The following is an 11297-nucleotide window of genomic DNA, read 5'->3' as shown; positions in this document are numbered from 1 at the left end:
AAGAGATATCCTGCTGGCATCACATTAACCTACAACATATTGGTGTACGCTGGGATGTAGCCAGCAACAGGAACTCTGGAGTAAGAGAAGCTCCATGACTAGAAATTCCAAAAGAAACACAATATTTGTTATTATAACATGCAATTTAATTGAGTTTATAGTATCATGACAGTGTTTCCTTTCACGAAGGCCTCGTATTAATTAGCAGCGATATCATAGACAAACACAAGGTACAGTACATAAACACACAAATAACGCAAAGACAGCCTGGCCACCAAAGATATCAAGCTCACTGAGCAAACATTGCAGCAAAACACAAACTGATTTCACTACCTCAAGAAAGAGTTTATATCACTGCCGCTATAAAAAAAAAAAAAAAGTTTCAAACAGAGTGGCAGCAGAGGAGTGGACTAAGAAAATGATTGAACGAAGGAATGAAAGATGGATCTGGGATTTTTGCAGGCGTGATGTTGATGGTTTTTGATTTCAGCTCTTGAGCAAGGTCGTATAATGGAGTTAAATGACTGACGTGATAAAACGTGCATTTATTATTAAGGACCACTCAGTGGCATCATAACATCAGCGAGATTTCATAACTTCTCTCGTGCAGTTCTGAAAACTGCCAACAGATGTCACTGTGTAACTTACGTTCGTTGCGTGTGCGGAGATGGTGTTTGCTGTGGCTTGTTTGTAAGCATTTAATAACTGTCAATGTGTGTGTATCAGTGTGAGAGAGACTCACGCTGTGTGGCAGTAGAGGCCGGTCCAGCCCAGGCTGCACCTGCACTCTCCGTCTGCAGGCACTCATGCATTGGGCCCGCCAGACAGCAGGATGAGTCTGGGCAGTCAGGGCCCCACTGTCGCCTATGTGGACAACCAAGGGATCCAGAGACACGTCAAATGAAGACATGTGTAAAAACGCGCCCAAACGCACATTTACAGGCTCCCTAATTGACATAATATGGCAGCAAAATGATGCATTTGATGTAAATTTGGCATGTTTTGGTAAACAAAATGTGGTAGAGCCAAATAAAAAGAATCATATCGTAAATGAGGGCCTGAGCGCACAGTATAAGCTGAAATTGGCACCGTTTGAATTAATAATTGAAATCTCTAGTCAGTCTCCTCACTCTTTCACTTACAGCAAACAGTGTTAGATTAACAGCGTGAGAGGGGAGGGGGGGCTTAGGCAGCCATACCCTCTGGGAGACATTGTTGCACTCACCTCTGCCTATATTGCCGCTCTCTTGCGCTGTGTAAATTATTGAGGAGTGTGCTATCAAGTAGATCGAGTATTGAAGAAATTGTTGGTCTTGTGGGGTATTTGCAAAGAAAATGGACGCGGTCATGATTTACGTGGCACTATGACATGAGACGGCCCATGAAAGACAAAATGGATGAAATGATGGGAAAGAGCAGGATAAAACATTAAGAGCGACAAATAAAATATTGTCTGAAAATGCAAACAAAGAGAAGGACAAATTGCTTCGTGATTGTAGAACAGTCGCTCCAGTCCAGCCTGGAAAACATTGGCAAGAGCCATAAATGGGTTAGAGAAAGCATTGTTAGTGCACACGCAGATCTCAGCACAGGCTTTCCTGTGATTTGCCACTGGGACACACTGACGGGACAAAAATAGACATAACACAGACACAAACACAACACTTAAGCCTGTGAGTCATCTCTTTCCAATGGTAATCACAGCATATTCAATGATTTTAATCTCCAAAACACTGATCTTAGATTTCCAGTTAAATATCATTCAAACATATATATCATTCTGAAATGCTTTGCTTTCAGTGAAATACAGTGTGGCGTGGCCAGAAGCTGCATCGTAAACACCTAAGATTGAAATGATGAGCGCCAATAGCTGATTATTTTTCTAAACTCTAATACAGCCCCATCCCCTGTCAGGCACTCTTTGAAAAGACAAAATGCTCTTTATTCATACATTCAAGGCTGCATTTGTTTGATTAAAAACTATGCAAACAGCAATAATATGACAATATTTAGTGTTACAAATGGTTAAGCGCATTCAAATAAAGTTTTTAAGTTATTGTATTATATGTAAAAGTGTACTGTGTATATTAATTATGTTATATATATATATATATATATATATATATATATTTTATCGCAAAATGTTGAAAATTATAGGATTTACTTGGTATTGTTGTGGAATTGTGGAAAAACGAAATTAATATAAAATCTTATGTAACAAAAATGTCTTTACTGTCACTTTTGATCAATTTAATGTTAATTTTAATGTAAAACAAAATAAACAAAACTAAACTTACTGACCTCAAATTTATGAAATGCTGATTGACTAAATGTTAAATAATATTTCTGAAAATGAACTACAGATTTTATCACATGAAAGATTTTAGGTTAAGGTAATTACAGTAATCTCCATAAAGCATCTTGCAGTTCACCTTAAAACTTTTGAAAGATCGTACAACGTTGGCCAGGTGTAATGCCTATAATAGTTCTAGCTCTGAGTAGTAACTGATGATAAACTAGAGTGACATGCAGCAGTGATTGTAAGTCATGCCTCTGTGCACTTTTTGTGTTGAATCACCCTTCCAAACATGTGCTTCTGTCACACTGTCCAATTATCCATCTTAGCTAGCTTCACTGGTGCCAAAAGCACAAGAATAGGGTCGACTGGATGTACTACTTAAATTAAAAATAGAGCTTGTGTACATTTTTAATAAAAATGAATATTTTCATCATGCTCTGACACTTGCCTCAATTAGGGAAATTTTCGGCCTAGTTTAAACCCATCGTGTTTTTCCCTTCTCTCAAGTCTCCTCCCAGCAAGGTACATTACTGGCTGGGATGCTGCTCTCTTAGTGGGAATACAATATATGTCTTTAGCTTCTCAGTGGAGTTGAACTACAGCTTTCATACAATAGAGTCAGATGTTGCAATCAGACAGTCTGGGTCTAATTTGGCGAAGCTGAAGCTAAATCTGTGCCACTGGCTTTGAATAATTATATTTCCACACTCTTCATTTTGTGGAAACTTCTTTCAACTAACTCCAAAGCTTGCTCTATTAGTTAGTGGCCCCCATGTCATTGAGCCCGCTTTCAATTCCAACTGTGACTAGCTGAAGTTCATTAGCTCGCTCTGGAGATGGGTGAACGTGGGCTCAAGACATCGGAGGACGCTGCATAGACCAAATCTACAAAAAGTGCAGGTATGTGGGCTAGCTACCATCCCCGAGGCCTGCCTTTCTTCCAGTAATTATGATCTGACAAAATTAAAACAAGCCTTTCTAACCTTTTCCCCTTCTTTTTTGCTTTAACATATTAAATATTGATTCACAAGACGGTCTGGAAAGCAATTTAGAAAGTGAATTCTATAGTATCTATGTACTGCCTTTCCTTAACGGCAAGTGAAAAGACTGTTAATTATTATGAGATGGTTTATATATTTTGTATCTGGACGTCTCAGTTGGGGTGCTGTGGAATGGGAAGTGAGGTTAGGGTTTATTAGTTTGAGTTGAAAATCTGCCTCGCTTGACCTGAAACTTCTGCTCAGAGTCCTGTAATCTATGTAAACTTGTATGCAACTAGTCCAATATAGAGTGAATATTTATAGCGCCTCTCTCGACAGCGAGGAGCTTAATTTGGAAACTTTTAAAAAGTCAAAATGAAATCCCTTAAAGACATTCTCAAAAAAACTACGCAGGGTTTATTCTGGTCACTAAACCCCACGGGTAGGAAGTCATAATAATGACATTTCCTCATTGACATTCGAAAGTAGCCATGCTGCTTTCTGGTTTGAAATAAATTTGTTTTTCAAGCAACATATATGCAGTAGGATAGTCATTATATTACAGTAGATGTTTTGCTATCAGCCAGATGATGGCAGATTTCAAACTGCACACTTCTCAGGAGGGAGTCATCTATGGTTGGCACAGCTGAATGGGAATGATGAATGGCAATGTTAACAGATAGCTCTTCCAGGTATTATATAGACCTGCTAGACGTGAAATCTTGAAGAATGAAGTATATTAGTGAAATTAACTATTACTTATTGTCCTTATGCTTGCTCTGGTTTTCTACTATGAGCTCACCAAAAAATGGAAAGCTGTGATATCGACCTGACTTTTCAGTAGCTTCATGTCTCTACCAGAAGAATGGAGCTCAGCAATATTCAGATTTCCTCTTGAAGGTTATTTGTCAGGAGTGTCAGTGATAATGCCAATTATTTTCAGTACAAGCGGAGCCGCAGAGTCAGCGTGGCGTTCTGGCGGATGGGCATGTTGCAAGCAATGGCATTACACACACACACACACATACAGAATGGCATAACATGCCATGCGGGTCTTAGTACAGCTCATTTCAGTGATACAGGTAGGTTGAGAGGGGTAAACTATTTATGTGCATCATTTATGTATATAATTCCAACAGAACCGCACATCAATCATTACATACCAATCAAAATCCATGTCATCGCTTATACAGGCAGTGTCTAGCTCGTCGAGATTCCCTAAAGGAGTGCACAATTCCTGCTGCACATACCATCTACATAACAATTGATTCTGGTCTACTCTGGTTCATCAGCAGAGTGGGGCGAAGTGACTAGGAAGTAAAGACCACTAAAGCTTATGGAATTTGCTTCCAGAAGAACTACCTGCTTTTATGGGCCTGAATCGTGCATTTTAAAATGTGGAGAAAACATTTCAGCCAGATTTTCTCTGCCAGAATTTTCACTGGACCTCTACTATGTAAAATTATAAGCAAATCATTTTATTATAGGTAAATGTGTATTTTTATAGACATTTTAAACCAGTAAATGTTTTCTGTTATTGCTAAATAAATAGGGGGCTTATATATATATATATATATATATATATATATATATATATATATATATATATGGTATATATATATATATATATATATATATATATATATATAATAAATAAAAAGGATAAATATAATATTCCTAAGTTTGTACAAATACAAAAATAATATACACTTTTTTGCTATTTTTAAAAATATGTGCATGACAGATATATGGAAACTCTCTCAATTTAGTTAACACATCTGTTATTGTAGGTCAATAACTAGTTTGAACCTTGAAAAGTCAAGATACAAACTAGTTATTGTTTTGTGGACTGTTACTATAAGTCATTCTTCATAACTCCAACAAAACTTGTGCTAATTCTGTCAGCCAGTTAGTATAAATGTTACATTATGACAAGTTTAAAACCAGAATTTGCAACAACACTGTTCAACACTCCCAAAAGTTTCCAAAAGAATATAATTATTGACAGTAACATTTCCATCAGTTGGCTATTCCGAACATTTTCTACATTGGCCCCTGAGAGTTGTAAAAATGCCAAAAGTCCACCAGAACTGCAACTGTGTTAGCAATAACAGAATGTGTCAACAGTTTTGCAGAAATCATAGCATTTCTGCACATTATCATGAGAAATGGATACTTTAGTGTATTGATTCAGTCACAGTGTGTTTCCCAATTGAAAAATACTGCAACAGAAAAAGGTTGGACAGTGATGTGACCATACTTCTTCCATACTCTCTCCAAATTACAAGACTCTGCTAGATTTGTAGAGTTCTGTGTGAGAGGGAGAGAAAATAGAGAGAAACAGAGGAGAGGAATGAGAAACCACTTGCCTTGGCTGCAAAGCGAGCCTGTTGAAACTGGCCAGTACCTCCACAGTGACTCATGACGTGTTGGTATGGGTCGTGCTGCTGTGTGAAGACACTGTGGGTACGACTTCACTGCAGCAAAGCCCGCAGAAACCAGGGAGGACAAACTGTCATGGGCAAAAACAGGGATTTAGAAGCAAAGATAAAGTGGGAAAGCAAGAAATTGCAAATTAGGAGATTAGAAGCTAAATAAAAAGGAAAATATGAATACAGGATTGTAGTATTATGATTGAAGGACAAGGACATTAGGCAACACACAGGCAACTATAGTTAGAAAAATATTGTACAAAGCAATTCACATTCTTTCACAATCTTATGTACTTTACTATCTAAACATGCTTTTAGTCAGTTTTAGTATATTTTATATATATATATATATAAAGATATATATATATATATATATATATATATATATTAATGTATATGTGTATCTGATTCACAAAACCAGTTATATATGAAAAGGGGCATATTTGTAGTAATAGCCTGTAATATTTTGTATTGGTCAAAATAATATATTTTTTAAAGCAAAATCATAATGAGTAAAAAAATTATGGGGTTCCATATAGTTACTCTCTGAACATTTCCCTACTGTAAATATATCAAACGGTAACTTTTGGTTAGGGAATATTCACTTGCAAAGAATCTCTGTTTGGGAAAACTTTGGTGCTGATTTTCTCAATATTTAGATTTTTGTCTAGCCCTCAGATTCCAGATTTTCAAATAGCTGTACTCACAATCAAACATTGTCCTAAGTAATAGAATAAAATCTAGTTTAAAAAAATATTAATCTTCAGGAGTGGTTTTATGGTCCAGGGTCACATATGCTTTTATTCAACAAGGAGATACTCAAACTGATCTAAAGTGACAGTAGTTAGTTACTGTACAAAGGATACAAACTCAGCTTTTTCATTACAGGAATAATTAAATTTTATATATATATATATATATATATAGTGAGTATATACATATATATATGTATATATATATATACAATTAAATATATAAAATTTTTCATTTAAATTCTCTTGTCTGAAAATCATTTGTAAGGTAATTTTTTAATCAAATAAATGCAGCCTTTAAGGGAGTAATGAATGGTAGTGTAAAAGAAATATAATTTTTTGTTAATTCTTTTTTTAACTGATTCTGAAATCCATCTCTGTAATGTTATAATCCCAGGCCACCTTATAATCTGGAATCATTCTTTCTAGGTACCAGCGTTTAATCCTGAACCACTGAGCCACTGTCACCTGTACAACTAATGTAGGTGCAGAAATAATGAGGGGGTTTGTCAGTCGCCTCATGGTCAGGCTCATTGTTTCACAGAGCATGAGGGCTCAGTCTGTCTCTGTCACTCAGCTCTGTCCTAGATGGGAGCCTCTGTGGGTCATTTTTCTTCATTAGAGTCTTGATTCGCTTTAATTGCTGTAGCTTAGTGTAATGCAGGAGGAGTGCGTGTTGACCTTTCCACCATGGGGTGGTGGCCTTGTAATTAAGATAATTGTACAACAAACAAACAGTGTGGTGAAGATTAACGCATTCCCTTTTCTTTCTCACTGCAATCTTTGAACACACACTTCCTCCTTACTGGTTGAATCTCAAGAAAGTCTTGATCTGATTTTCTGGATTTTTTTTTTTTTTAACCACAAAATCAAGAGACATAAATAATACATTATATTTTTGAATAAAGAAAACTCTATAATTTTTTTGGCATTCTGATAAACTATACATTTTCCTTATCTACTTTCAATGTAATATGAAAACATTGAACATTTTAAATCAGCAGTAAATATTTCACAATAATACAGTTTTTGCTGTGTTTTTCTAACTATTGATGAGCAGAAGAGACTTCTTTTAAAAACATTAAAATCTTACTATTCAAAAAACGTTTTTAATTGTGATTAATCGTTTCAACAGCAATACTATATATAATGCCTGTTTTTATTAGATAGATATATGTTTTTGTTGTCTTTACTGACTTTACTATACACAGACTATATACAGACTTTACTATATACAGACCTTGGAAATGACTCAGCAATCAGTCAGCATATCTGTTGAGGGCACAGTGTAGTAAAGAGAAACAGCAAGAGCAAAACAGTGTCTTAAGAAGCAGACCCTGAGAGGCCGTCGAGTAAACACTCTCCTCGCGGAGAGGCTGATGAGAGCCCCACATGGACACTGCTTCTCTACAGCGATCCAGGCCTGAAGTGATTAAGACTTGTGTGATTAAGACATGTTCATGACTTTTCACTAAGTGTTTCCTTCTTCAACCGTCCCCACTCCACTCCCAGAGGGTCACCGCCTGATGTACAGTCGTGACCCCCTCTTCCCCCCTTGTTTATCGTCCTCGGTTGAAGTGTGTTCAAAACCAAAACCACTTACGTGATAGGCTTTGAGAAGGTGACATTGTGTAAAGAGTGTCACTGGAAGGAGAACGGAAGTTGACAGGAAGCTTACTTCTCTTGCAGGAAGTCCTGCGGTAGCTTAGGGGCGCACACGCAGGTCCTGTCTTCAGGAGAGCAGGAGCCTGCTCTGGCATGAGCAGGTCATGGAGCAGTTAGGCCCCCAAAAGCCTTGAGGGCAGATGCTGTCACAGTGGATGCTCTGTTAAAAACAAATGAGGGAAGATCAGTGCATGTTCTCCGTGGTTCTTCCATATTTACTATTATAGCAGAAAACAGAAGTGGGAATAGATGCAGGAAAGCTTAAACAAACAAAAGCAAAATAAATCAGTTGCTTGTTTGGAAGAGACTTTTGTGAGGGGGCTGCCTGAACCTTAAGGGCACTGCTTTTATAGTAAGCTAGTATCACAATTTCTACTGGGACGGCAACAGAGTACCAAGCAGGCTTCTCTGAAAGCACAAGTCCTGGTTTCAAAAGCATGGGGTGTGTGTAGGTTCAGCATCTCTTGGCCGCAGCACTGGGCCGCTCTGTGCTCTGCTCTGTATGTATTTTTGATCAGACTGGGCCTCCCTGCCAGTGCAGAGTGTTCATTAACAGGGCCAAGTCCTCGAGTGGTTGAGCCTTCTCTCCCATTCTCTTTCAGCTGGTTTGTGTGTAGAGTTCCACTAGGACATGCTCAAGCAGGCACACTCAATAGGCACACAAATACATAAAGAAGAGACATACCATATTGTTTCAAAGTGCTGTAATGTAATGACACTAGCAGGTCATGCTGGGGTTATAACAAAAACAGAAAAACAACAAGGCACAACAAGCTTTTAACAGATCCACCACACAGCAGACAAACAGCCAAACGCTACTGTAAATATACTATAAAACACATAATGATAACAGAAATAAAAATACATATAAAATAATAGAAAAGACACAAAATATGTGTGTATTCAAATATAGATAGATAGATAGATAGATAAATAGACATATGTTTATGTGTTCATTTTTAGGGGGTTGAGACAGCATTCAACTAAGAATGAGAGTCTCATAGGAGTCAGGTAGCTGTAATTCTTAACTGAGCTGTATTGGGCCTGGTTCCCCAGTGTGGTCAGAGCTATCACAATTTGCTGTTAGAAAAAGTCACCTGAGGCTGGTTTAACTTATGTCAGGTGCGTTTCTACCACAATTCTGGTCATTAATGTTATTAACATATACATAAATATATAACATATATATATGTGTTATGTGACAATATATGTGACTGCTGTCATCGTTTTAAAAAAAAAGCCATTTGGAGCAATGAACTACAGTGAACTGATCACAGTTTTGACTAACACACCATTTATCTTTAAAATCAGTGTAATGCTCATCCTCGAGTGGCTTATTGCTTTAATAATACAACTTAAATAAATTAGCATCTATATAATTCACACTCCATAAGCACAATGAGCATGAAGGGAGAAATGATGTGCACACACACACACATTTCTCACACACACACACACACATATTCTCACACACATCCTTTCAAGCTGCAGCTCAGGAACCTCATTTGCAATTTCCTTTGACAGAGACTTTCTGAGTGAGTGGCACGGCCCATTAAAACGGCATTAGTCCCAAGGCTTTGAATTAGACCGGGTCTAAACTTCAGGGACAGGCATCATACCTGCTTCACCTTTGTGGCAGAACAGAGAAGTGGTCGGACGGAGAGGCAACGGGGATGTGCAGTTAAGACAAGCCCAGCCACCGCACATCAAAGGAGGGCAAGCCTGTTTGAGCTTCTGCTGGGCTGGGCAGAAAAAAAGTCCTGCACTTCCTTTATTGTCAGCAATGAATGAGAATAGAAGAGTGCCCTGAAAGCCTAATGGTGACAAACAGAGGGGCTTTTGAGCAGAGCGAGGGAGAAGAAAGAAGAGAAGTGACTCTCTGCATATGAGACTTTTCTAGAAGAGAACTGCCAGGGGGACTGGAAGCCAATTAATGAGTGAAGAGCAAGTACCATCATATACCATCACTTTCCAGGGCACTTTACATGTTAAGTGGACACACGGGGCACATGCCTGCAAACGTAATGCAAAGGTTTCTGCAGGACACTCTGTGTTATCCCCACCATCCTCCAGTCTAGAGCCCCTGAAGCACCTAATATCGCATGTCTACATTTTGCCTTCTCACTCTATCTCTCTCCCAGTTATTTTGTCTCTTTCTTCCTCCCTCCATTAGACACACGCACAGTTTTATTGAAAGTGACCATTTAATTCCTGTCTCACACATCCTCTCTTTCTCTCTTTTGATAAAACACACTCTCGGCTTGTCTGTCCTTGGGCATATCTCTCATGTGCTGTACTCCTCAATTCTTTAGTAATACTTTTCATTTTTATCACAAAATCTTCCAGCTGTTGCTCTTCAAAGACAATCCATTTACTTTTCTTACCTTAGTTCATAATAAATATATTTTATTTGTGATTATATATGTTATATTTTTTGCTGCTGAACTATGCCTATGTGTATGCTTTTGTAATTATTAAATGTTTTTAATGTCCTTTCCAGTGATTACTGAATAAGAACATGTGAAAATCATTTTGGCTCATATGGTTCACTTATGATTAATTTTGTTTCATGAATTTTAAAAATAACGGAATCAAAAGAACAAACTGCATTATTATTATCGCTTGCACGTTCAAAAATGAAAGCTTGACAACATTTTTCTACCCATTGATTTGTATTTGTTCTGTTCTGTCTTTATCCACAACAGAGCTATACATTTCTTGGCATAAAGCAAGGTCTATGAATGCTTGCTCTATTATAATTTTGTTCCTCTGGATATAAACCCAACAAAAAAAAAGCTTTGGGTCCAGTAATAATGTTCTTTCCATTTATAAATTTACAATAGAATTGCAATAGAAAAAGTTACTTCCATACACTTTCTTCATATATCTGGTATATTTTTGTTATATTTATTCAAGTCCACTAGTTTTACATATGTCTGCATTATCCATTTATACTGTATAAGTTTAAGACATTAAAGGCATAAATATATAATGCATTTATATATTTATATTTATTATTTGGAAGCACTAATATAAATAATTAAAAACAATTATTGCATTATTGATCTTTTGGTAACTTTTGAGACTAACACCTGCAGGGCTTTATAGTATAGATTTTATCGTACAAACTCTTACTTTAGAAGTTAAAATTTGATATGACCTATTTAAA

General features: G+C 37.1%; 1 protein-coding gene and 1 pseudogene across 6 annotated transcripts in view; one reads left to right on the top strand and one right to left on the bottom strand.

The window, feature by feature from the left end:
* Window positions 1–11297, top strand: part of LOC122328902 (sushi, von Willebrand factor type A, EGF and pentraxin domain-containing protein 1-like) — a 502117-nt gene that overhangs the window by 167640 nt on the left and 323180 nt on the right. The gene's annotated exons all lie outside the window — the stretch shown is intronic.
* LOC122329130 overlaps window positions 1–11297 on the bottom strand; it is a 33842-nt pseudogene that overhangs the window by 3300 nt on the left and 19245 nt on the right.

This window comes from Puntigrus tetrazona, chromosome 23 (genome assembly GCF_018831695.1).
Source record: "Puntigrus tetrazona isolate hp1 chromosome 23, ASM1883169v1, whole genome shotgun sequence".
In the NCBI taxonomy this organism is placed as follows: domain Eukaryota; kingdom Metazoa; phylum Chordata; class Actinopteri; order Cypriniformes; family Cyprinidae; genus Puntigrus; species Puntigrus tetrazona.
The sequence above is the reverse complement of the archived record's forward strand: the minus strand, read 5'-3'. Positions and strand labels throughout refer to the sequence as shown.